Source organism: Garra rufa, chromosome 6 (genome assembly GCF_049309525.1).
Source record: "Garra rufa chromosome 6, GarRuf1.0, whole genome shotgun sequence".
Lineage (NCBI taxonomy): Eukaryota > Metazoa > Chordata > Actinopteri > Cypriniformes > Cyprinidae > Garra > Garra rufa.
Window position 1 is genome coordinate 30,037,701 of NC_133366.1, and position 27,156 is coordinate 30,064,856.

The following is a 27,156-nucleotide window of genomic DNA, read 5'->3' on the forward strand; positions in this document are numbered from 1 at the left end:
GAGCAAGATCTATTAGTTATGCCTATTATTAGACCTAATATTATGCCTATTGAGATTGACTAATGCATAAGCCAGTGGTGCTAGTATGCACAATAAAAATCAGGCACCATAATAGCCCTGTCACAGTTTTTTGGACAATAAATTGTTTTAAATGTCACTTTAAGACCACTTTACATCGATGATATAATGATATAACTGCATAAAAAAAAACGAACACACATTTTCAGAGAGCAAAGAACAATAACACCTTCATTCATCAAATTGTTGAATAAAAAGTTATTTTTGTTTTCTTTGCACACACAAAGTATTCTCACAGCTTCATAAACTTCAAAACTAGTTAGAAGGGTAAACATTTCCATACATTATCTAAATAAACAAGCTTTCAATTGATGTGTGGTTTGTTAGAATACAACTATTTGAAAATCTGGAATCTTAAGCCTGGGATACACTGTGCGATATTATCAATCGTTGCTCTTGGCTCTAGCTCAAACTGCACGACAGAATCGCAGGGTGTAAAAGTTCGCAGCTCACGATTTATGTTCTCACACTGTACGACCCGATGCTCTTATGCGATCTTACCGCTCACACTGTGCGTCCAATATCGCACGTTGGACTTGAAACAGAAGAAGAACAACAAAAACACGGTAGTAGGATGCTGACAAGGAATGATGAGGGTCACCAGAGCGAAAAGCGCTCGATCTCGTGCCTTTCCGTGAGTTCGTGTAAGCGCATGGACTTTTTTTCATCTTTTTTTTTTTATGATGTTATTTGTATCTGAAGAATGTTCTTTTTTTATTATTATTTTTTTTATTGAACTTTTGAAATAACAGAACATGTTGCTTCCTTCTAGTGATGGGTCGTTCTTGAACGATTCGCTCATTTTGAACGAATCTTTAATGTGACTCGGGACAAACGAGTCGTCTCGGGGAGTGATTCGTTCAGTCGCGCGTGCGCAACATCCTATTACTGGAATTAGTTCACCTGTTTTTAGAGTCGTTAGGCGAGGTGAGCGAACCATAGACTAAAGTAGACATAGACTTAAATCTAAGCCTTAGCCCGGCCCTGGTCCGAGACGCACAGGGTGTAGCCCGGCCCGTCTCCGACAGCTTATCAAAAATTTTGGCCCGAGTCCGACCCGAAGCCCGTCTTTTTTTCCGCCAAATAGCTTATACTGTTACAGCCATTAAAATAGACCAGATTTCGTATTTAATAGAAAGTTTATGTTTTTTCGTTTCGGTTTTTTTATCAGAACAATTTAGAGAAAAGTTTGGAGTTTTTTGTTTGTTTGTTTGTTTGTTTTTTAAATGTAAGTTAGTTTTTTAAGTGACATCGATATCCAAGCGGTATGTGGTCCACAGTGTGTTTACTCAATTTAACCATATATCAAATCAACACTTGACTAGTCTACAATGCAATTCACAGATATAAAACAAACATCAATATAGCAAAATGTTAGATTTAAAGTTTATTATCACCATCTCAGAACAAAGGCATTTCAAACAGGGCAGGCAGTTCTGCTGCGCAAAACCGGAACATACAAAGTCGCAGTGGTAAAGTAAACGAATATTGAACAAATATATAAAGAATAAATAATAATATAGAAAACTTAAACACAACTTTACCACGTGGCTGAAAATCTCTCTGCGGTATGTGAGCACAGTGGAGCGGCAACAATTTCCCCCGCACTCCTTGCATTTAATAATCCAGCTCCACTCCTCTCTCACTGATGTCAGAAACACCGCTCCGCGTCAAAAACAAACAAAAAAAAAAAAAAAAAAAAATTAAGTATGTTTGAAATGTAACAGTCCTGTTCATAAAATATAATAAAATAAAATAACAGGAGAGTTTCAAACATAGTGTGCAATATTTGTTCCGGCCACAGCTAATAATTGTCAGCATTAAAAGAGTATTGTTGCTTTATCCAGTGCAAAGTTTGTAATGAAAATAATACGTTTTCGTCAGTTATTTTACCTACAGATCACATTATTTCTGATTTGAGTGATCCATCTCTATCAAGCTAAACAGCGGTGGTGGAGCGCTCTTGAAGCGAGTGAAAACCATGACGCTCCGACTTTTAAAAAAATCCACTCCTTCCTCCATTCAAAATCACACCGCTCCACTCCGCGCTCCGCTCATACTCTGCTATGCGCGAGAAATCACTGGCGCTTCCGGGGACGCACGCATGAAATCATGAAATCACGCCCGATATATGTGCAAGTTATGACGTGAAAATTGGCCCGAAGCCCGGCCCTAGGGGCAAAAAAAAATAAATTCGGGCCCCGACGGGCTCGGACTCAAATGCAGGGCTCTAGACTAAAGACCCAGGCAAACAATGATTTAATATTTTCTGTTTCTTATAGCATTATAGTTTTGTTTTGTTTTGTTTTGTTTGAAGTGTGATTAACGTTTGTGTCAGCAGTAGATGTGTTAGGGAGGTTAAAGGCTAACATTTGAATTATATTTATTGTTAAAATGAACTAAATTACTCGAAAAAAGATTCGTTCATTTTGCTGAACGAGACTCAAAGGTCCGAGTCGGTAAAATGATCCGAACTTCCCATCACTACTTCCTTCACTTTCACTTTCGTGTTTGCACAGGCGCAGTGCCAGAGTTTTGGGGTAATCAGGTCGTAGACGCTCGTAGCATTGCTTCAACGGTGCGATACACTCACGAGGGCCGACCAGAATTTCAAACCAGTTTGATTTTCATCCGACCATACGATTGTCGATCGTGAGAGGGTAATCGCTTCTCGTTACCCTGTGTATACTACACGATGTGAGACGCACGAGTCAACTGAAAATCGGCCCGATCCAAGAAATTCTCGCACGAGTGAAAAATCATGGCAAAAAGGGGCAAAAATCGTACAGTGTATGCCCGGCTTTAGGGCGCAAAAAAATTAATACGGAGAGAAAAAAAACGCCTTTAAAGTTGTCCAAATGAAGTTCTAAACAATGCATATTACCAATCAAAAATTAGGTTTTGATATATTTATGGTAGGCAATTTACAAAATATATTCATGGAACATACTTAATATCCTAATGATTTTTGGCATAAAAGAAAAATCAATAATTTTGACCCATACAATGTATTGTTGGCTACTGCTACAAATATACTTTTGTATACCAGGGTCACAATTTATTGATGTCCTTACTACCTTTCTGAGCTTTGAATGTCGTAGTTGCTTTGCGGTCTTTACAAGGTCAAAAAGCTCTTGAATTGTATAAAAATATCTTAATTTGCGTTCTAAAGACGAATGAAAGTCTTATTGGTTTGGAACGACACGAGGGTGAGTAATTAATGACAATTTTAATTTTGGGGTGAATTGTCAATTTTAGACTATTCAGACCATCAAAGATATTTAATGGCCTGATTGAATAAAACTATAAACGGTGTACATCAATATTTAAGTACTTAGTGACAGCAACGCCTGATCACTTAAGACAGACAAGTTGACTAGTTTGAGCAAACTACAGACTAAAAGATTTAGAAGTTATGTAGTTTGGCAAATTATTAGTTTATGAATTGTTCTGAATAGAATATCATAGCCACAAGGAAGGCACATACGCATTCCTCTATTAACAAAATGAGCCTCTAACCTTCCGTGATATGATTTCCCTTGATTAATTGCCTGTGCCAAAATTGCATGAATGGGTGGCTTCAGTCTAACAGTCAGCTGGTATTCTGGCTGGCATGAAAGCACACCTGCTAATGCCAACATCAAAACGAGTGGTTTGTGGCGGCTCAACAGCAAGAGAGCGCCAAGTGCAGAGGGGGGGATCATTACCTGCCATTTATTAGACAGACTGTGCCAATATGCTGCAGCCAATGTGAGTCATCTGAACACCTGCACGAACTGAGACACAATCTCACGCCTGTATGAAGATTCATGACCTGACACTCCCAACACAGCAAAATCATGGCCTTTTTAGAAGTGGCTATCATTCATATGCAAACAGAACAACATGTGAGCCTTTCTCAGTTGTGAAAATAATTCAGCATTTCATAAAGTTTCACTGAAGTTCAAAAGGTTCTTTCAAAGTTGAGACAGCTTTTCCAATCCATGTTCAGGCCTGGGGAATAATACTGATTGCAATACTAATTGCATCCCTTCTATTAAAATGTAGTGATACCTTCGAACACAACGTTCAATATGCTCCTTTCCTCATTAAGTTTGTTACAGACGGGCATTTCATTACCGTGTCTGCTGCTCTCTCATCTACGAATGCACACTGCCAGTTAATGAGGATTAAAGTTAAACGGGTTTACAGTCATTAGAAGGTTGATCGATTTCAGGGCATCACCGACAGCAACAGTGTTTCAGGATATTAGGTGGCAGGTAAATAAGTTCGGACTACAACAATAAGAAAGCAAAAAGGGTTTGAAAATAAAAACATACTCCCTCTCTAGAGCAAGATGAAAGAATTCAGGTGAATAAAGATTTCTGCAGTTACATTCACAAGTCACTGAATCAATCAAATCAATAGATCTGTTCAAAAGCCTGACTCACTTAGTAATGAAACTCAGACGTGCAACAGTGGATCCTGCTTAGAACTATATTGTATATTTAAGCATTCTTCTATATATTGTTTAATTGTAAAAAAGTATGATAATCCACTTTTTAAACTCTGTCTTAGCAAAGAATATAAGTGAAACACATTGAGGGTATTATTTTAAAAAAATGCAACCTACTGCAATAATGAACAAAACACTCGATTCAATTCAAGTACTCAATTTAAAAAAATCCTCGACTGCATTTTGCCAGTGTTGAGTAACCGACAAAATACCAGAAGTGGCACATTCCATGAACGGAAATCTATGAAAACATTGTTAGACCGTTTAAGGCTGCGTGATATATTAAACCCATTTAAAATCATAAAGCATAATGCTAATGTGAATTCACAAACTCTACGATTCAATTAAACAAATATGCGACGCAGGTTGAATATGAGCTTTAATATTTTACATGCGTTTAGGTTATGTATGTGCTTCTCAGAGAAGCTAAGTTAACTGTAAATGCTGCTCCACACAAACTGTTATAATTTACATGTGAGGATCGCCTCAAACTCCATCTCTGCATATTGTTGTGAGTTTTTGGTTTTATTATAACACTTATCTGGGATCGCAACATGCGTCATTTCATCAGATTTGTAAGGTAAATCATTTATAAACCTACACAAACACAAGAGAATACATTGATATCTTTCTCAATATGCTAACTGTTCACCATGATTTCAAAATGAAAGTTTAAACCCTCACTCAGAGATTACAATTGTTTTTCCATATATTTAAGAAATCACAGTGGTTGTTGCATTTCTGTCGTAAAGAAATTGTCAGAAATTAAAGATTAAGTGGACATTTGAATTAAATATGTTTAGTCAATATTAAACAAGGATTATATCATGCAGTAAAGTGTGAAAACAATTGTCAAGGGCAGTCTAAAGTGATTTGTTATAATGTGTAATGTACATTAGCTGTACGGTTTATAATAAATTATGTATTTTAATGTATTTTGTTCAATGAAACTATATGATTACTTGCTTTTGACACTTTATTTGAACTAATTATTATTGTTTCATTGCTATTATATGTATTTCAAGTAATTTTAAAGGGTACTGTTCACTTAGGTCCATTTTTTTACTACAAAAAAAGTATCATAATTATCCAACTACTCGATTAATTGTTAGAATAATCAACCAATTACTCAATTATTAAAATAATTATTAGTGACAGCCCGAATTGACATTCAAAAGTTGCAAATTAAAGAAATTAATTTCTTAAGATTAATAATTATATTCAGCCAGATATAAAATTGATCTGTGACCATAAATACAAATGTAAAAATGATGGCAAAAAGTAAACCATTATCGCCCGAATCTAATCAGCTAATTGCGACAAGGAATGAAGATTAAGATATAATTAACATTAACATCATGATTTTCTGTAAAACTGCCTTGAAACAATGTGCAATGTCAAAAGTACTGAACAAATTAAATTGACTTTTAAATCAAAGAAATAGTTGTTTTAAATGTCTGTTCCCAGCAAAATGCATCACTGTTTCCACAAAAATATTAAGCAACAAAACTGCTTTTAATATTGATTAAAAAAAAAAATATATGAGTCACATTGAGCATATTGATTTGATACTGAAGACTAGAGTAATGGCTTCTGAAAAGCTAAGCATCACAGGAATAAATTACATTGGTATATATTAAAACTAAAATTTTAAATTGTAATTATCACAATATTAGTTATTACTGTATTTTGATCAAATTAATGCAGTTTTACTGAGCATAAAACATTGAAAAAACTGAGGGTGAAACCATAGATGAACAGTTCAAACTACAGTCAAACCAAAATGTATTCAGACACCTTCAACATTTCTCACAACATTAGTTTATTCACTTTAGTTTAGAAAATGGTAATAAAATATGACAACAAATCAATCTTGATAATGTCATAACTTTGATAGAAAGGTAATGTAACAAAACATGGTCAAGTCAAAGTGTCAAATCAAATTTTTGGTCCCAAATTTGTATTGTTTTACTGGTAGTCCACTGTATGAAGAATTTGTGTGCATAATGTGTCAGTTTACTTTATTTTGCTATCCACACTTACATAAATGAACTATAGTGTCCTGCACTCACAGTAAAAATATAAAAAATTATATCTGGTGTTTGAATAATTTCTGGTTTGACTGTATATGATCAACCTTTTTAATGGAGTCTGTATGCTGTGCAGCGTGCGATGAATTGCATAAGACTGGTGACAGAAATTAGCAGCATGAGAACAGAGATAAGAATATAATAGGTATTATAATGCAGTACTGCCTAAATATTACCTGTACAGCACTGGTTAAGAACATGCACCTGTATATATATCTGTATATACTGCCCTCTAGTGGGGTTGTGAACCAACCACTGTGTAACCGGGGTAACAATGCCCTGCACAGGCTCACCAGATCGAAATCATAGCTTCCTGTCACCACAACAACCGGGCAGGGTGGGCTAACTGCTGTTCGCTGAATGCATTTCCTGTTTTCAAGCAGCGTTTCCGAAAAATGAATGAGAATACAGACCGGAGTAAAACTGGGCATTTTTCAATGGACTGGAGAGAGGGAAACCTATTTCTGGATCTATAAATACCAGACAAAAAAAAGCTGCTGTCTCGGAACATACCTAAGGTGCCTTAAAAGAATATTCCTAGTTCAGTAAGTGTTATAAATCAATGATAGCATTTGTGGCATAATGCTGATTACCACATAAATATTTTATATAGCTACATCTTTAGTGTCAAATGATCACTAATATGTATATTTGGTATACATATTTCAAAAAACATTATAAAGGTTAAAAATAGCTGTGCTGCTCAGTAATTCTGTATAAAACCATAGCTCTTTTTCAGGATTCTTTGAGGAATAGAAAGTTGAAACTCTGTTAAATTATGTTAAAACTATTGATACGTACAAATAAAACTTTTTGAAAACTGAAAAAATGTAAAAGGTCATTTCAAAATATTAATAAATACTATAACGGCATAAAAATAATACAAAAACAACACTGGACAAAATATTCCTTTAAACTGCAGACACACTTTCAATGGCTCCATCAGTAAGATAATAGCATGTCCACAAAATTGAGAATCAACATGAAGAATTTTACACTAAAAATAAATCTTTTCAACTCTTCACTCCTCTCCACCAGATAAAAGTTTATGAAGAAGAATAGCCAAGCGTTTGGTGTTTACAGCTCAGTTAAAGTCAAATTACATGGATCTTACATCACATTTACTGTAAAGAGCCTGAGAGATGAACTCATTTGAAAACCCCCTGAAGACTTGACTGCTGTAAGCCAAGTTGAGAACAAAGGATGTAGACAAGCTGAAGTCAGAACGACTGGGACTACAAACAGAACAGAAAGCTCTCATTCCATGACAGACTTATAGTGGCATCAACCCACAAACAGGTCAAAGCTGCACTTGCAAGTGAGGTGGTGTGGTGTAGTGGTTAAAGCTCAGGGCTGATTAAAAATGGACAGTTGGAGTGTAGCACGATGGAGTCGTGCAGACTAAATGGCTGCCGTCAGTGGCCTCTCCTATGAACCACACAGAGAAAGCTTGAATTATTAAAGAGGAATGAATAGAAGAACAGACCAAATGAAAGGGAAACACTGGAGAGGTTCAAGGCTTGACACTTGCACGATGGAGATTCAGACAGGGATTGCTAAAAAGATGGGTCTCAGTCCAATTCCAAACAAACTCTGGTGTGGTTCGAATAGACTATGAACGCAATACGGACCAAACAGGTTGTGGATGTATCACTATGCCTTTAGGTTCGCGGTCAAAATGCCGCTGTGAACGCCAAGCGGACCAGGACCAAATGTATCATTTTTCTTTTTGGTCTGGGCCAAATGAACCAAGTGAAACAAACTACAAATGTGAACAAACTCTAAGACACTTTATCAAGTTAACAGAATTTAAACTTCTACATGCACCGCCACTCAATGTCAGTTCCAAAACAGTAGACCAATCAGAAGACCCCTGAGGCAGGGCAAGCGTTGCAAGCTTTTGTTTACAGTAGCAGGTTGACAAATACTCAAATACCAGCAAAACACTCTACATTTGGTACTTTGTAAGTATTTATTTTAGTTCCTAACTAGACAAATGTATCCAGCACATTTTACTGGAAGAACAGTTTTGAATTCAGGAAGACTTGGAATTTCCTAGAAGTGGTCAGAAGAACAGCGAAGACGTTTACAAATATTTATTTATATTTATCACTAAAGGAGAAGTTCACTTCCAGAACAAAATTTACAGATAATGAACTCACCCCCTTGTCATCCAAGATGTTCATATCCATCTTTCTTCAGTCGTAAGAAAAAAAAAAAATTGAGAAAAATATTTTAGGATTTTTCTCCATATAATGGACTTCTATGGTGCCCAGAGTTTGAACTTTCAAAATGCAGTTTGAATGCAGCTTCAAACTATCCCAAATGCAGTTATAAATGATCCCAGCCGAGGAAGAAGGGTCTTATCTAGTGAAACAAACTTTTTTATTATTACAATTAATATATTAATATACATATATACACAATATATATTAATATACAATTAATAATTTTTTACCTTAAATGCTCGTCTTGTCTTTAACTGCCTTGAACCGGAAAAAAACAGAGTTCAGGCAGAGCGAGTATGTCAAAAAACTTATTTTTTCCCTCAACTTCAAAAATCATTTCAAAATCATCCTACATCACTGCAGAAATACAGAGAATGAAATGACAGTTTTTCGACATACCCTAACTGTCTTGAACCGGGGAAAAATAAAGTTCAGGCAGAGCAAAACAAGACAAGCGTTTGAGGTTAAAAAGTATATAAATTTTAATAAAAAAAAATAAAAAAAAACATTTTGCTAGATAACACCCTTCTTCCTCAGCTGGGATCACATTTGGGATCGTTTAAAGCTGCATTCAAACTGCATTTATGAAGTTCCAACTCGGGGGCACCACAGAAGTCTATTATATGGAGAGAAATCCTTAAATGTTTTTCTCAAAAAACAATTTCTTTATGAATAAAGGAAGAAAGACATGAACATCTTGGATGACAAGGGGGCGAGTATATAGTGAATTTTTATTTTGGAAGTAAGTCTTTAACATGCCAGGTATTTAAGAATTTTCTAAAATATTAATTGACCTTTATCAATAATATATAACATCGTTTTACGCATAAGCAAATGTATACAAACGCCCACATTAATAGTAAATGGATAATTAGCACAGTTAAGGATATAATATAAATGAGAATACAAATATTAATGTGCAGCATATTAAATAGTAGGATTCACTTAGTTTTTCTCATACACTATGCAAGTAGTATATGGTGGAGATCACATGAAAACGTATTAACAAGTGCACTTCCGTTTCATAAAGTGATGCATTTCTGAATGAAACAATATCCAGAGTGAAATAATGTTAGTGTGGCGGGGGTTATTATGCAGATTTGATTCGCTGTAGGAAGTTTAGTTTATGATGTTTCCTTTTTTTCCTCAGAAAAAAAGTGGTTAGAAGGAGTGGGGAAATTATGTTGTTGTTATACATTTAGAATAATGTGCACTGATAAACACTGAAACCAGCAAAATTTATTGAGGAAGCAAATGGGGTCAATCAGGATTTCATGTGGCCTTTATGCAGTGGATTAATCCATACTATGTGCTGGAATCCCTGAGATTCACACTCTTTAGTCCATTTGTGCTGCCTGCAGATTTATATACAAAAAAAACACACTTATCAAATCATACTGTGCAGCTCATACTGCATTCAGAGCTTATGTATAATTCATCACTGATATATAACATTTCATATTAGGGGGCCGTCAGCCTCTTTCTACCCCTGTCGTTTCTCTTGCGATTTATCGCGGACTCTCTCTCAGCTCAACGCATCTTTTTAAAGCAAGGTATTATAAACAGCCCACTGGCCTCTAGCAGTGCAACTCTTTAAAAATTCATCAATGAAAGAGCTGCCCCCCTCCGCACCATATCAGTTTACCTTTAATTCACAAAAGCGTGAAGAGACATACATTATTAACCAGCTGCACGACCGGCCAAGCACACAACTCCCCCAAGCAAATGCACAGACACAAAAACAAACATGGACCCTTGAACATGAAGCTGCCCGTCTCACAAAAATCCCTCTTTGGTGTATCAGGGCTGCACACAGTGAGTCTTGTGACTGACATTGAGGGGAAGTGTGAAAGTTCACTTCCTTGCTTCAACACCAAGGACAATGGGTGGCTGGGTGGGTCTCTCCACCTTTATTTTCTTCCTCCCGTCTTTCATCCTGTGAATGGTACAGCCATCACATCCGGGAGAAGACAACAAATGGTGGTAAGTGTTCTGAATGGACTCCTAGTCTCATCAAAAGCATTTGTGCAACCGCGAAGGTGCTATATCTGAAGCTTCAAAATACAGTATCTTAGTGCAAAATAAATTGTAGATTTAGAACCAACAAAGAAAGAAAAAAAACAACAACAAATAAAGCCAAAATTCAAATCAAAACTCAAATCATATGTCAATCAGTAAATAAATCTGAACAAATCTCCATCAGCATTGGCTGATGGAGTCTAATTACCGTCTAATAACTGTTCAAAGCAGGATCATGTCTGGTATGCCATAAACACAGAAAAGTAGAACAATCTTTTAAAGAAAACTAAAACTAAAAATATGTATTACTGTTCAAAATTGAGGTAAATTTTCTCTCTCTTTTGGACAGGAGTTAATACTTTTATTCAGCAAGGATGCATTCAATTCATTGAAGGTGACAGTAAAGACAAGTATAATGTTAATATAATAATAATTATTATAAATGTGACCCTGGACCACAAAACCAGAATAGCACAGGTATATTTGTAGCAATAGCCAACAATACAGGGTCAAAATTATAGATTTTTCTTTTATGCCAAAAGTCATTAGGTTATCAAGTAAAAATCATGTTCCATGAAGATATTTTGTATATTTCCTAATAAAACTATATTAAAACTTATTATGCATTGCACTTCATTTGGACAACTTTAAAAGTGATTTTTCCTCAATATTCAGATTTTTTTGCACCCTGAGAATCCAGATTTTCAAGTAGCTGTATCTTGGCCAAATATTGTCCTATCCTAACAAACTTTAGCGATGTATAAATTTAAAAAGATTGACCCTTATGACTGGTTTTGTGGTCCAGGGTCAGAAAAATCCCAAAAAGAAATTATGCATCGCAGTTTTCATAAAATACTAGGTGGCATAACTGCTTCAACCCTGTTAATAAGAAGAAATGTGACACTGAAGACCCGAGCAATGGGCTGCTGAAAATTCAGTTTTGCCATCAGAGGAATAAATTACATTTTAAAACATCAAAGCACTGTATTTTTGATCTAACAAATAAAGCCTTTTGAATGGTAGCAAAGTTCTTAATACAGGTTTTTCATCAGCAACAGAAGACAAAACTTCTACATCAAGTAGTTACTTACGATTCACACGTCTAGCAGCTGAGAGTCCTTCAAATGTGATTCTCCACCTCTGACTTCTGTGAATAAAGAGGGGGAAAAAAGTATTAAAAACCATCTCATTTTTACAAACCTCTTATTTTATTTAAAATGCTGCGGAAAAATAAGAAACCTCATTTCTGGTACACATCTTGATTGCCACTATTGCAGTCCACATGAAATAGAAAATCATCTATTTTCTAAACGCATGTTATTAATCTTGAAGGATTCGTCCCTGCATAATATTTATAATCTAGTGATGTATGCCAGACATCTCCAATCATTTAGTCTACTTAAACCTCAACCATTCTTACAATTGACTGTAGGCTTGCATTTACACCTGCCTTCATCCAAATCAACAACTGATGGACAGAATCAAGTGTCTGTCCTGCATTTTTTCTCGATTATCTGTTTCACTAATCACAATACGGAAAAAAGTGTCAAAGTATGACTTTTTTGCATAAATTACAGCAGGGTCTCATTGATTTCATGTGGGTTGAAAAAAAAGTTGAAGTTGAATAGCATTTTCAATAAACCACCTCCATGTAATCAGAGACAAATTATAGTGAAAAATTGCGCTCTGTAATTTCTTCATTCCTAACACTGTTAACACTCTCACATGAGACTGATCATGTGAGCACTGCTGTGGCTGCTCATTAGCATAATATTAAATGAAAAAACCGCTGAACTGAATTAGTTTAGCGTGCTGCATTTTGACAACGTTAATATTAGTGGTGGGCATAGATTAATTTTTTTAATCTAGATTAATCTCACTGTAATATTGGAATTAATCTAGATTAAAATGGCTAATTTGAATTCTGCCAAAGGCATTCAGAATATGTGTGCTACCCAAATAATGACTAAAAGTAAGTCTTTGAGAACGCGTTTCTCAAGCCAGGTGGCGCATTAGACCAGGGGCTCATATTTCCTGTTTCCAAAATGCATCATAAACTGCTTGACAATTGCATTTACAACACAATTAACTATACAAACTTGTGTAACCAAATATTCCTACATTGCATGTACTTCTGCGTAAAAGGCTGCACGACGTGCGCGTTGCAGTTAAATACACAGACACGTACGGGCATGGATATTTGCGTGCATAGTCTTCGGTTAAACTGCGTTGCTTTTAGAAGCGTCAATTCAGTTGTTGCATATAGTTAAATGTCTTTATTTCGGGATTATCAAAGTAAATTATAACTCACGTACGTGCCCCAGTAAAAAGGGTCTAGCAACGCCCCTGCCCTGAAGCAAACCCGGCGGCTTCATAGCTGCATCCATGTTAGCATGTCTCGTTTGATGTGGTAATTTCACAGGCATACACACAGGTTCGAAGACTCGTTCTCGCCCCCTACAGTGCAATTCGGCTAGCCTAGGTATACATCCGCGCTAAAATATCAAGGTGAAAGTCATCATAGCTTGCGTAGTATAGACGCAGCTCCCAACCCAACTTTGAGAATAGATTAACGGCGATATTTTTTTTTTGCCCGATAAGAGTCTCACGTTAACGCAGCACATTAACGCCGATAACGGCCCACCACTAGTTAATATAGAGCGCTTTTGTAGGGTAATCTCAAAGTTAGCATCACCCTAGTAGGAACATAAATTTTTACATTGGCTTTTGAATTATTGAAGAAAAATTCTGATTCTTACACATTTTGCTAATCACAATAATCTTCAGGAATGAAAACAGCTTATGAATTTTAAAGCCTAAATACAATTTCGCAAAATACATACCAAAAGGTACATATAACTGCAGTTTCCAACAGAAATGTCCACTAGAGGCAGTAGAACAGCGAGCACTTGTAATTATTTTTGTACTCCGTTATGATTACAGCTCCATGTGTTTTGCTTTCCTAATGTAACAAGCTTGCTCTGTAGCTCAGCCAGCACAGAATTGTACTTAGGATGTGGAACCCTTGAAAAAATCCTGTGAAAAACATGACTTGCAATGAAAGGGCTGAAAGATAACAGATCGATAAACAAGCTAAAACGGCACGCGTGCGATTGCATTTTTGTACGTCGCATTCGCTTTTGCTCATACTAACGGGTAGGTTTAGGTGTAGTGCAGATAGTACGTTAGTCACGGAGCATTAGAGTTATAGCACCACACAACGGATATTTCAAAAATTGCAGTGAGAAAAAAACCAATGTCACATAAAATGTACCATATATGTACGTTCATCTGTTCCCAAAAAAAAAAAAAAAAAAAAAAACGCTCTTTTAGCACCACTCAGTTCCCACAGGGAAGTTATCATGAGACCAGGTTAGAATATAAACAAAAAAAGTCTGTGAAAACAGTTTTTACAGCCTTGGAGTAACTGCCTTTTCAAGACATGTTTAAAAGAAAGAAGAAAAAAAAAACATGAAAATGCATTGTTATTGAATGAACTGTGCAAATGTCTTGAGATTGTGTTAATCACGGATCTCAGTTTACGCATTTATTCAAAAAAGCATTGACTTCTAAACGATGGTAACGGAAGTGTTAAAACACCAGCTTGTTTCTGGGTTTTAGCCTACAGAAATTAAAAACCCCATCCCTGCAGTACTTCACCGGACATCTTTGAAAAAGCAGCATCAAAACATAGATCCAGATAATACAGAGAAAATAAGTATGACCTGAAATGCACTCCATGATGCTGTTCAACAACACAGTAGGCGTGACCATAGAGAAAAGGGGCCACCGAGAGGAAACTAGCTCATACACACACCATTCATTGTAACTTACACCACAAGAAATGTTTTCATACCCAAATTCCAACTTCTTTCACTCTGATCCCAGAGGTAATATGAGGACAGGCAACTTCCTGCTGGCTTAATACACGACAAAGACAGCAGAAGACCAAAAAAACTAAAAACACACCTCCATCACTGCGAGACTAGATAACATGTGACCATCTACACACACCTAGAGAAAAAAAACAAAGAAAAAAAAAAAGCCTCAAATTGAAACTACAGCAATTTCCCAGGATTTTTCTCAAGAACCTTTTACAAAATCGACAACAGGGAGGTTGAAACAGCATTAGGCAAGAGTGATGAATATTAGATAAGACACAGACAAAAGAAAAACCCTTGGATAACAGTCTGCTTTTAGTATAAGTGCAGTACAGCTGCCATGGCTTTTTCTCTGTACTTAGAGTCAACTTTATACGCACCACATGAGTTCCCAAGCCTGACAATTTTGATATTTTTCAGTGTAATTCATGTTTCACAAGCAAATCTTTATTTTTTCATGGTTCTAATTTGGTTGAATTGCTAGTGTTCATAAAACACTAAACCGTAAGAAACGAAAGTGTGTGAGAACTGGAGCCATAAACATTCAAAATAGTAATTACAAATAAATCAAAAATAATTAAAGAAAAATGCTAAGTTTACAGTTTAAAACCCAATTTAATCCCCTGTTTAAACTTCAAATTCCATTCAGTAAAAAGATTTAGAGTTTCAGAGAAGCCACTCTCTTAAGACATGGAAAGTTTTTCTATGTATGACAATAGTTCTAGGCCTCTGCAGGGAGATTAAATAAATACAATCAAACTCTATTCAAAGTAAGCCTAGAGATCTAGCACTGATTCCAATGATCAAGAACACAAGCTAAAGCACACAAGAGAAAACATGCTTACAAGCAGTATTAGAAAAGGTTGACCAACATTACAAAAAGGAAAAGCATTGGTGATTCCAAATGGAGATTATGGCTAAATAAACTCTACAATTGACCTCTATGGACACGATACTAAATAATATACACTGAAATCTATATAAGGGTTTTCTAAAACCCTCACATGTACTGCTGTAAAACATGAGGCATGTAAGGACGCACACTCATCCCGAAGCTATACGCACAGCAGAAGCTTTGAGTAAGGCCATAAGTGCAAAACAAATATGTAAATTAATAAAAATGCCTGCTAGCCTTTAAATCCTGACAACTGACACCTGCTGTGACAACAAATTTCCATTTGGCTGAAACACTGTCACTTTCATAAATGCAGAAAGACTTTCGCCAAAAAAAATAAAAATCAAAGAGCAAACAGAAACCCCAGTGGTGACTCGGCACCAGTCTAATCTTGGGCCAGTGATGCAATGTTCCCATGCACACTCTGAGACAAAGGCCAAAGAAGGGTCATGTTCTTTGAAAGCAGATGTAAAACTCTAACAGATAGCAGTTTAGCATGATAGTGTTGTTGTAAACCGAGGACCTATGCCATCCACACGAAGACCACTGAGAGATTTTCTGTTGAGGAACTTCAGCAAGAACTCTAAAATATAAAAAGGTCAATGTGGTCTCCTGACAACGCCAGATCAAAGTCGCCTGGAGAATCAAATGGGGTTACAAAAGGCTAATTTAAGATGTCAAACATCTCACTTTGAATATAGAAGACAGCTCTTAGACTAATCTCAACAAAATCTCCAGTCGAATGAATAAAAATGCAAAGATTGTGTTCTGTATTTTCAGTCTCCTGGATAAGATAAATATGAGGAGCAAAACAATAGACATACTAACTGCACTATAATTGGTCTTCCCCAGCAATTTTTAATACATGAGCTCATAAATTATTAAAATTACATTCTACACAAAAACTGCATTGTGGGTGTATAGCAGCTTGAGTTGTTTACAACACACACACAAAAAAAAACTTAAATCCTAAACAAATTAAAAAAAAAAAAAAAAAAAAAAACGTTCTTTCCCACGGAGACTGAAAGCATTTTTGAACATCAACATCAAGTCTGGCAGCATTACTATCACATGCACCTGCTGGCGTATCAGCATGTGTGCTAAAAATACGTTTGCGATACAGAAATCCTTTTGTAACCTAAATAACACACTTAAAGAGTGTCAAGTATAAGGAAAAGAGCTCAGCAAAAGTCCCATCATCACTTGGAAGTCAGACAAATGATAAAAAGGAAGGAACGTATAATGTATAAGTAAAATATTAGGACAATTACAATACAAACTGTTGCTTTCAATCATGTATGATGAAAAAAGGCTAAAAAGTAAATACAAAATCTGCACCTCCAATAGCAAAACTTCAAAAATCATTCCTATTCCAGGACATCTGCACTATGCTACAATATTTTGTAGTGTAAGCAGTGTCTCATTATCTAAAACACATTTGTGACCTTGGACCACAAAACCAGTCATAAGGTTACATTTTTGGAAATTGAGATCTGACAGCTGAATAAATAGGCTTTCCATTGGTGTATGGTTTGTTGGGGTAGCACAATATTTGGCCTAGATACAACTATTTGAATATCTGGAATCTGAGGGTGCCAAAAAAAAAAATCTAAATATTGAGAAAATCACCTTAGCAATGCATATTAATAAACAAAAATTATTTTTACGGTAGGAAATTAACAAAATATCTTCATAGAACATGATCTATACTTAATATACTAGTAATTTTAGTCATGTATTTTTTTTTTTTTTTTTTTTTCCAAATGTATAATTTTGACCCATACAAGTGTATTTTTGGCTATTGCTACAAATATACCCATGCAACTTAAGACTGGTTTTGTGGTCCAGGGTCACATTTCAATTTATATAATTTAATAACTGTTAAAATGTCCTTTTTGGCCCATTTCAAAAGTTAATAATGTAGCATTGTAGACTACCTTTCTTATTAGTTTAGGTAAAATAGTAAAAAAACGAATAAATAATCAATTATTGGTGATCGACCAAAAATGTATCATCAGCAACCTGATCTCATGACGAAAACTTGTGAAATGTCCACTGAGAGTTGCCAAAAGGGTGTTCTTTTTTCTTTTACTAGAACAGCTGAACGTACATATGGTATGTTTTATGTGACGTTGGTTTAGTATGTGTCACTGCAGGTCTGACTTGAAATGTTCATTGAGTGGTGCTTAAGTCTAATGCTCCATGATGTTTTAAATTAACGTATCACCTGCACTTCACCCAAACCTACCCGGTGGTATGAACAAAAGCAAATGTGACGTAAAAACACAACCGCAAGCATGACGTTTTAGCTTGTTTTGAGCTCTCATCTTTCAGCCCTTTCATCAGGAGTCTTTTTTTATAGGATTCATACCTTGGGATTCCAATTACGAAGTCAAATTCCATGCAAGCTGAGCTACGAAGCAAGCTTGTTACTTCCAGAAATCTAAACAAACGATATGAATCTGTACTCATAACGGTGTATGAAAGTGGTTACAAGTCCTTGCTGTTTTACCGCCTCTAGTTTCTAATTTTTTTGCAGTGATATGTACTTAGTATGTATTTCACGTCTTGCGAAAAAGTTCCAACAGGTACGTTTTTATCATGAGATCAGGTAGATCATCAGTTCATTCCCATTTGTAAACATTTAAACCTAATGCTACCAGTAAAAGCATGAAGGGCAGAGCATGACCTGCACTCTTTGGCAAGTATCTTTTCCTACTCCAAGGAGTAGGTCTCCCAAAAGATCTTGAGAATGAATTTCCCTGAAATGTACAGGTCTACTAGGAATATGCCCAGCCCAAGTAGTCTAGAGCAGCATTAAGTGCTACACAAACAATCACAACCTTGCCACCTCAGCTGGGTTTCTTAATGAGAAAGTTACACTTAAGTGTCTGGGTCAAGTACATTTGATACCATGCTTCCCTCCAGAGAAGAGTTCACACCTCTCTCTACCAAAAACCAAATGCAATCCAGATGTGATGGCAGGATCTGGGTCTCAAAGCATGTGTAAGGAATCAACTTCAAGACTCAACAAGTTCAAGTGTAAATGGTGGTTGTGAAAGTTATAGAAATATTCAAGAGTTCTTAAGAAAACGGGTTCATAAAAGGTCAAATTCACAGGAAACCTTTATGTCTGAATTCTACTGCCTCAATATCAGTTTCACACTCTGTATATCCAACTAGGTTAGCATTCCCCTTTCACTTAAACAAACCCTTAACAGGTAGTGCCAATGCAGCAGTGGGATGGGAGAAGTGTTGTCAAAACAGTTCCTGTAAGGGTGTGAAATCTTTAGCCTCGTGTTTCTTCATCGGACATGTTCTCACAGTCCCCTGTAAAGGGGAGGAGAGGGGTTTAGGGAATCGCTTGGCTCCTGTATCAAGTGGATACTCAGGACATTCATGGATGCAGAAAGTATTAAGCAGGGTGTCAAGTCTTGGCTCAGATAGTTGAGAATTTGATCAAGTAAGATCTGATAAGCCATGTAAAGGGTTAGAGAAGCTAGTTACGAGTAGCTTGGCAAGCTTCAGTTTGAGAATAGTTATGACTTTATTAAATCTTATTAAGAGGGCAAAATAACTTTAGATTTTAGTATTAGAGCTAGGAAAGTTAACATTGCTTTCTGCAATCAATATGAACAGTTTAACATGTATAAAAAAAATAATAATCACATTAAGAGCCAGGGGTGTAAACTTTTGAACAGAATGAAGAAAACAGTATTAAGAATCAAGTGTATGTAAACTTTTGAACTGGGTAATTTTTATAAATTTAACTAATATTTTCTCTTATATGCGACTATATGCTAATATCTTACTCAGGTCAGTGCTAAATAAAATATAATACGCATTTTGTATGATCCCTCTTATTTTGGTAAAATAATTAACATTTAGCAGATTCTGCAAGATGTATGTAAACTTTTGACTTCAACTGTGTGTGACACTTTTTCTTTACAGACAGTGTGTGTTAATTCAGTTAAATCATATATTACCAATATATTATACATATTACTAATTTTAAAAATACCAGCCAATTTGTTTTAGTTTGGCAAGCGTTCATTTTTGGACTAACCCAACAAGTTAACTTTAAACTATATAGTTTGGCAGGAATTTCATATGAATCAAAAATGAAGTCTGGGGCTAATGGTTAGCAATTGTATAACTAACAGAAGAATTACTAAATGCAGGTATTTTGAATTACAACAATGGGATTTGAGACAGTGAGCCAAGATTTAGAAGCAACATCTGGGGACCACACAGATCTACTATAGAAATAAAAAAGCAAACTATTTAACTGTAGAGGTACACATAGAAAAAAAAAACAGTCTTTCCCTGAAACACAAAATCAAAACACCTACACAACCAAATTTAGTTTAAAACTAAGGCAGAGGGTGGACAAAGACAAATTGCACTTATAAGCACTAGTGCTTTTTAACTACACAAGGAAAGGCCAAATATCCTACTGTGAGACATGAAACAAAAAAAGAAAAGCAAATTTCCTTACAATAATTTCGAAAATCACACAATACCATCTGTCTGACAAGGTGTCACTTGTTCTCAGATCAGAAGCACAGGAGGAGTGTTGGCACGGCTGTACCTGGAAGTGAATCAGGAGGAGCTAGAGAACAGCATTCATAAATCATAGCAGGAATGTGCTCTCGTTTCCTCCGCCCGTCCGGCTGCTCTTCACAGAGGTGTTGGTGCTGTGGTTCAAGGCAGCATAAACATGTTTTTCTCATAAGACTCTTGGTTTGGATTGGGTGGGGTACCTGATCTGAAATCAGCAGCATGCTTTTATTAGGAGCAGGCTAAACCTGACAGTCTGTGCAATGATATAAAGTCAAGCAATGTGGCCCATGGCACAGCTCCACCGTGAGGCCCACCGCAGAGATCCACGGCTAGGCTCAGGTTACAGTGCGTTCAGGTTCAGATAGCGACGGGTTGGGCCAGCAAGCGTCTACTTCAGTTACAGAGAAAAAATGTGGATCAAAGTCAGAGAGACAAAAGAGGGAGTGGTGAAACTAATAATATAATCCATCATAATTCAACCTACATGATTCTACATACTCTACAGCATCAACAGTAGAAACATCAGTCTTTCCTCATGAGTTTTGTTGACAAGATGAATCACTTTATCACTTAAACAAACTGAGAATTACTAAATCAAAGGCCAGGGTTTCATTACAAGATTTTCACTCGTTTACATAGTTGGAGAATCAGCGGGAGTTGAAATATTTGGAATTGACTTTGCAAAGACTCACCCCTTCATTACTGTTGCCATGTCCGACAAACCTCTCACGCCACACACTCTCATGAGAAATACTATCACAGAACAAATAGGAAACTGAAAACTAGAGCTGGACTAAGTCAATATCAATATATATTGCAAAACTTTTTTTTTAATAATTATACGATTTTTAAACATTTCCAGTATTTCAATATACAATACCAGCGTTTCCCCATACATTTATTTGTGGCAGTTGAACAGCCTAAACATGAGCACTGCACGTTAAAAATCAAAACGCGGTGCAGGTGTTTCATATGAATGCATCTTTGAAGGGAACCGACCGTCTTCAGAAAATTTTCAGCAAAGGCGTTTTAATTTCTGATAAAGCAGCGTTCATGAACTCTTTGTTCATGAGCCAGGGGGTGAAAACTTTTTGAATTTGAAGATCAAGGTAAATTATACTTAATTTGTCTTCCGGGAAACATGCAAGTATCTTCGGTTGCTTCCAAAGGGCAGTACAAAAAGAAAAAAAAAATTATTTCAACAAAATAAATATGTGGACATCTTCATCCTGTTCAAAAGTTTTCACCCCCCGGCTCTTAATGCATCGTGTTTCGTTCTGGAGCATCAGTGAATGTTTGAACCTTTTTTTAATAGTTGTGTTTGAGTCCCTCAGTTGTCCTCTGTGTGATTTTTGAGATCCATCTTTTCACACTATCACTGCTGGAAAGCGCTCAAATATGCAAAAGATGCTGGAAAACTGAAGAATCTGCAGGACCTGGCAAATTTTGCTGAAGAAAAGTGCTCAGTTTAACTGTTCAGAACAAACAAGGGACTCATGAACAACCATCACAAAACAAACACAAAAAAGTCATAGATCATCCAGGTAACCACACACAGTATTATATATGATCTCTCTTATTTTGTTAAAATTATTCACATTTTCACAGATTCTGCAAGCGGTTCCCAATCTTTCGCATGCATCTGTAATCAGCCTATGTTATAGTTTAAAGTTAAAGACATTAATATTAATCAGGTGAGTCTGAGAATCTTATGTTTATTTGACGTGATTCCACATTTCTTGTTTGTATGAAGGATAAATACAAATAAAAGGTGAACATTAATTTATGGTTTCATAGACTTGGCTAACTCATTTTCAGAGGTTTGTAGGTACAGACATCTGTTGTGGGGATTTTGGCAGTTTTTCAGAGGCTTTTAATATTGTTCATATTAATATCAGATTTATGTCATATCAACAGAAATTAAGAAATATCGCAATATACATTTTGGCCTTATCCAGCCCTACTGACAACATGCAGACAGACAAGATAGAGCATGTTACTTTTGGTATGAAACAGTTGTAGCTTCTAAATTTCTTTTTTTTTTATGAAATTCAAACAATAAATAGTGTTTTGTGGCTCTTTAATGTGTCATGACAGATCGCTGTAGCTCCTCATTTCAAGACGCATGTGAACAGATCATCTCTTCCTCTTTAATAGTTATAGCACAAAAAAAAAATATGAACGAAAATTAGAAGGTATCGTGTTTTAACCTCAGAAAGATGTCAATATACACATTTTTATTTTTTTTAAGTTCAAGGTTACTGATGTTAACCTACTCTCCTGCTCGTTTGTCAGACAAAATGTCAGATTCTGTGTTTTGGTCAGATCACCTGTCAATCACGTTCCATTCAAATGGTCAGTTAAAACACTTTTACATGTCTTGAAATGACAAATGTTAAAATTGCTTACCATTTTCCATGGAAACCAAAATACACCTCAACCAAAATAAAGTCGTTTCTCGTCAGCTTGCAGAATATATTAACCCTGAGCAGAGTCAAGATGAGTTATTTCAAAAGCGAAGCTTCTCTAAAAATTAAAAAGGGGACACCATTCATGCCAAACACACCGTTAAATAAATCTCTAATGGGAAAAACCCATGGCAACGTCTGAAACGGTATATTCAAAAAGCCAATCTCAGACCTCAAAGGACATCAACATCTAACCAATCACATTTCATTAGCTGCCTCTTACTAGAAAATGTTGGTTGAGTTTATCAAAGCAATATCTACCTCGAGATCAGAGTTAACAGGCCACAGAAGTGCATTAAGTAATAGACTGAGCAGATAACATGGACAATTTCCATTGGACCATCTCTTATTTCAAGCCCGAGCCAGACGACTGACTAGAAAGAGCCCATTGGGGGGGGGGGTCTGGTAAACATATGGCTGTACGGCTGGGAGAGGTTCAGATGTTTTTACCACTGTACTGTTATTGTAAGTGCCCCACACATCTCTGGGAGAAATTTTTATTCATTCTGTCAGGCCTTTGAGGGAGAGACATCAGAGAGGTAAAGCAAACCTAACAGGCAGAAATGAGAGGAAAAGGTTGAATTCGGGAAGATGGGGAGCAGGGAAAGAGCATGTCTCTTATTCTCCATCTAATCTTATCATCTCCCTCCTCTGAGATGATCGCCATCCAGATGGGCCAGCAGTCTCAAAAAGGCATTTGTCTTCATTAGATCTGAGAAAATGAATAAACAGACTCTGCCGTCTGTTTTCCCCAAGCAGACTGTGGGCAAACAGGAACCAGGTGCACAGTAGCAAACGCCTGCACTTAATAACAGATATGATACACCTTGACACCTACACATTCAGTGTTTTAAACACACGGGTTAATGACAGAGTCCACATTTTGTGCCATTTGTATTCTTGTTAGTTTAATGATTTTAGGGTTTAATATGATTTTAGGAACTAACAAATGTTAGTCCAACAGTGGGAGTTTTGTGGATTCCAAAAAAATAAAAAAAATAAAAAAAACTGTCTACAGGAACAGCCGCCAGTTCTTTTGTACACTTTTGATAACACTTTACAATAAGGTTCATTAGTTAATGAACTAAGAATGAACAATGCATTTATTAATCTTAATCTCAGCATTTACTAATGCATTATTAAAATTAGAGCAGCAAAATATTTATATATAATAAATTATATACAAGTGTTTACATACAAATACACACAAATATTTTTCTCAAATATACGTGTATTTATATAAACACATAATAAATATACACAGTACACATATGCAAACAAACTTATTTTAAATTGATTAATCGTGACTAATCGTTTTGCAGCTAATTAAAATCAAGTTGTGTTTGTTAACATTAGCTAATGCACTGTGCATAAACATGAACAAATAATGAACACCTGTATTCTTATTAACTATTATTCAATGTTAAAAAATTTTTATAGATATTGCAATAATATCATTATCGTGAATTCTTTTGTCTATAGTTTTAGTGTCTATACTTGTCTATATAAGCCAAGCTAAATGTTTTCCATGTCAACACATGTGAGTGCACACATCTTAAATTAAATTTTATAGTAGTACACAAATACCTCAAGTTACCAATACATAGTTTTTGCGGAGTCACACCACAACATTTTACAACCTGAAACTCAACTTCCGTCATAAAATGTGAAATTATCTTATATATTGTGAGACATATTGACCTTGGTTCTCTCTTTAAGATATTTTCTTGTTGGGATTCTTGTTTCATGGCACATGCAGGGAAGCAGTTTTTCCCCAAATACTTCAGGTTTTCTTTTTGCTTTATATATACACTAGGGGTCGACCGATATGTGTTTTTCAGGGCTAATGCCGATTATTACAGATCAAGCAGACCGATTACCGATATTTTGAATTGATATACATGACTGGTGTAAAAATGTAAATTTGTCAAAATTAAGAATAACAAGGGCTTTGAGATTTTAATCTGCAAATCGGTTTTGAAAATGACAGATAACCATAAAATATCGGCGCCGATAATTAGCCAGGTCAATAATCGGTTGTAGGGTTGTGCCGATAGACGATAGTATCGTGTATCAGCGATAGTTAGAGATATCGCCAGTTGCTGATGCCTTTGACGATAGCAAGACGATTATTATTATCATCCGTCAAAAAGGCGCCTAACTTTAGTGATGCAGTGCAGAGAGTCGGTTCTAGGATGCTTCAGAAATTTGCCATGGTATAAACACACGCATAGAGTTGCCACGTCACCTTAACGCACCGCATGGGTAAGAGATTTATTCATCATACAGTGTAGATAGATAAAACTGATTATAAGGGGAGTGTACCTCGCACTAGACTAGGCTACACTAGTTAGTGAAGTTCTTTGATAATGTAAATGTTCTCTGCTTTTTTATTTGTAGCTGCTTTTTAAGATGATGTAAGGATTATATTATCCAGCATTGCACAGTCATTAGGATAAAGGTAGTAAAATGTGGTTTAGGCTAAATTAAATATGATATATCAGAATCCATCTGTATAGGAAACATAAACATTCACCTCAGTAACATCTATATGCGTTAATTAGAATTACGATGCGATAAAATGGCGCTAAACATACACACGTGAATTACACGGGCACCGTTTCTCCTCATTCTATATGAACTGAACTGCATGAACTGATGACAACAATCAGACATACAGCGGTAACATTATTGCAATATGACGGGTATAGAAAGATACATTCATTTACATTCAAGCACGCACATTTACCACTCACTGAAGATAGCAGAGAATGAAACCGAAAGTAAACTTGAATTTCTCCGGCAAAACTACAGTCAGCGCTCTGTACACGCACAACTTAGTCAAACGCTCAATAACAAGACTACCCTTACAAAACGAATAAGGAATTTAGTACATAGAGATTATTAAATAAATTAGCACGATAGTATCGTGTATCGGCAATCTCACAGGCTGGCGACAGGACGATATGAAAATTGAGCATATCGCCCAACACCAATCGGTCGACCCTTAATCAAAACACTTCTGAATTAAAACAATGCTCATAATACTTAAGTATATTGTAATAAATGAATAGACAAGAAAAAGAGTAGTGTTGCCAACTTAACAAGCGTGTTTTGAGAACCACAATACATCACTTATCACTTTAAATCTCTACAAATTTATGGCCATGAGAAAATGAGAGAAAAAAAAAAAAAAAGTTCAGCCTACAGCTCATGAAACATTGTTTGAATGTGTGCATGACTGGCAGCATGCACAAAGAGGTATTACTAGCATACAGCTCAGAGCCAGCCACAAAAACGGAAAGCCTGCATTGTCCTTAAATCCATCAACAGCTAGTCATCAATTCCCCCAAAACTCTAAGTGGAGATGGAGGGAGTGAAAGGGGAGGAGGGGGGTGATGCTATATTGCATTTCCACCAGCGTGGGGGAGAGCAATTTCAGTGGCTGAAATTCAAGACAGTGTCTTCTGAGTTTAAAGAATCTTGAGAGTGAGCTGGGCTGAACGAAGCAATAAGCACACAAAAAGAGCGAAAGATGAAGGTGCTCACAGAAATTTGCTCAGATAAATAAGAAAGGTAAAATGGAAGAAAGCTTGAGCAACTCCAAGGCTGATTGCTGGGAAATTGCACTGTCTGCTCCCAACAGCTGATGTAAAATGACCCTGTATCAGTTTTAAGAACATTGATGTTCACCCAGATATGAAAATTGTGCCATTACTCATACTCATGTTATTGTAGTCTTGTTCTTCAGAGGACAAAGAGATTTTCTTTAAGCAATGTATTTTTAGGGTTTGCAGCCATCTCTGCCTTCAGAAAAGAACTAAAAGCACCATGAAAGAATCATAAAAGTGGTACATTTGAATTGTTCTTTTTTGTAATCATACGAGAGTTTGAGAGAAAACTGACCCCAAATTTAGGTTATTCACTGTACTTTTTGAAATTCTCTCTTGATCCCTACAAGATCAGAGAAGTAGAGTTGTCCAGTTCATAAAAATAGCTCTTCTGAGCCTGACATTTTCAATGAATCATTTGATTTAGTTCACAAAGCTGGTCTAAAAGATTCATTCACAAATGGGACTGATCTAATTCTCTAGTTTAATCCACTGACACAGTTCAGTCACAGCCTGTAACAGCACACTGTAGAGAAGATTATAAGGAGAAAAGTGACTTGAGAGGATGGTTCAGCCAAAAACGTCATCTTCAGTTCTTTACAAACCTATATGACTTTATTTCTTCTCCAGAACACAAAAAGATATTTTGAAAAAAGTTAGTAACCTAACAGTTTTACTCACTCACTACTGACTAAAGTAAAATGTTTATTTTTGGACATACCTCAATGCAAAGTTGACAATAGCAAGTTTCTGAAAGAAAAATAACCCCAATCGCAGAAAAGTATAGACATTATCAGGAATTTGAAAGCAGTTGAGACCAGTTCAGAC

At 36.0% G+C, this 27,156-nt stretch overlaps 1 protein-coding gene across 1 annotated transcript in view; it reads right to left on the minus strand.

Annotated features, from left to right (window-relative positions):
• The window catches only part of LOC141336903 (uncharacterized), an 87,311-nt gene that overhangs the window by 33,004 nt on the left and 27,151 nt on the right, over positions 1-27,156 (minus strand). Inside the window, exon 2 of the mRNA XM_073842623.1 lies at positions 12,002-12,057. The gene's annotated coding sequence lies outside the window, so the exon portion shown is untranslated. The remainder of the gene's footprint in view (positions 1-12,001; positions 12,058-27,156) is intronic.